Genomic DNA, 1,809 nt, shown 5'->3' on the forward strand with positions numbered 1-1,809 from the left:
GGAGATAGAAACCATAAGAAAGAACCAGCCAGAAATGAAGACTACAATAACTGAAATGAAGAATACATTAGAGGGCATTTTAAAGACCCTGAGTGGGCCTTGGCCTGGGAGCTGAGAGGCTCTCTAGGCTTCAAGGTGTAGTTCATCAGTGCCAGGAGTGGGCCGAGGTGCCAACGAACCATGAAAATTTGGTATTCAAGATATTATGGCATCTGAAACCCACAATGTTAAAAAACAAAACTTTTGTCACAATATTGAGGATCATTCCATTGATCTTCTGAGAAAAAGGATCTCTAATTTCACTAAAAAGAACATGAAAGAGGTTAAGAAATCTCCAAAACAGTTGACTGCTTACATTAATAGAACAGTTGGACAAGCTGTGAGAAGCCCAGATAAACTATATAAGGTAATCTATCACAGTAAGAAAGTTCATCATCCTTTTCCAAATCTTTGTTACAAAACAAAACAAAACAAATAAACACAGTCCCCTAGAAGTGGGGACTGTGACATAGCAAATAATGAAAATGAACTGACTTGTGCCCCCAAAATTACACAATGATAGTCAAACATATTTCCTTAACTCCAGTCATTCTGATTTTTCACACACAAAAAGCACATCATCAAAATATAGTGGGTTTTTTCTGAGGTTTTTTAGGACCATGAAACAATGGCACAAGTTTTGTTCAGCAAGAATTTGATATTCAATGTAGCTTTAACTTTCTGGAAAAAGAGAAGTATAAGTGAACTTGTATCTTTTTTTAGTGAGGATAGAAGACCTTGGAGTGGGAGTTGATTGCTTTCCTGTGCTCACCAATAGTTTACAGGAAGAAAAACAATACATCTCACTTGGCTGCCTCTAGACTTGTTGCCTGTAGTAAAATCACTACTTAAAAGCAAATTTGAAGAGTATATAATAGTTGGTTTAAACTGGCTTCGTGCAGTTGTAAAAAGGTGGTGGTCAGAATTATCATTCAAACAGAAATTATAAATGATGGAAATAATTCAGATTTTAAAACAACAATTAAATGGATTGTGGGAACAAGAAAACCATCTTACTTTGGTTCTAGGGTATACGGGTAATCTATAATAGCTACAGCTGTAGATGCTTATTTATTACAGTTGCATTGAGAGACTTCATCTACTAAAGAGTATTTGGTTATTCAAAACATCCCTGGACTATATGATTTCCAAAATGTCTCATTGGAGAACTATGAACTATGAAAGAAAGCAAAACCTTCTTCTTTTTTTTTTTAAAGCCACATAATGAAACCACTAACAAAACCCTGACAACCTACTTCACATTGAAATGCAAATACCGTATTTCCCCATGTATAAGACACATCTTAATTTTGGAGCCTGAAATTTGAAAAAAAAATGTATTACATAAAGTTATTGAGCTCAAGTTTTATTCATCATAAAATTCATACAACTCCTCATCACTTGCGGGAAATGCAAGTAAAAAAATCTACAACTACTGTGTAAGATGCACCCAGTTTTTCGACCCCAAATTTTCCCCAAAATGGTGCGTCTTATACATGGGGAAACATGGTATATCCGAAAGGAGCAGCTTCAACTTTAAAGAGGGGAAAGTGCACTATGAAGATTGTTCACCTTTGCTGTATTTGGGGTTTACATGGTTATTTGGTAACATTGTTTAAGAACTACTGGATCTTAATGCAATTCTGCATAAGAATAAAATTTATACTATGTGAAAAAATAAGACAACTTATTACTAGGAACTACAAAGACCAATTATCATTGCTTTTTTTAAGATTGTGTTTTACTAAAACTCATAGACATGGACAATAG

At 34.5% G+C, this 1,809-nt stretch overlaps 1 pseudogene; it reads left to right on the plus strand.

Annotated features, from left to right (window-relative positions):
• Positions 1 to 205: 205 nt before the first annotated feature.
• Positions 206 to 1,128, plus strand: LOC109396398 (KATNB1-like protein 1 pseudogene; annotated as a pseudogene).
• The last annotated feature ends 681 nt before the right edge of the window (positions 1,129 to 1,809 follow it).

This window comes from Hipposideros armiger, unplaced genomic scaffold (assembly GCF_001890085.2).
Source record: "Hipposideros armiger isolate ML-2016 unplaced genomic scaffold, ASM189008v1 scaffold_519, whole genome shotgun sequence".
NCBI classification, from domain to species: Eukaryota; Metazoa; Chordata; class Mammalia; order Chiroptera; family Hipposideridae; genus Hipposideros; species Hipposideros armiger.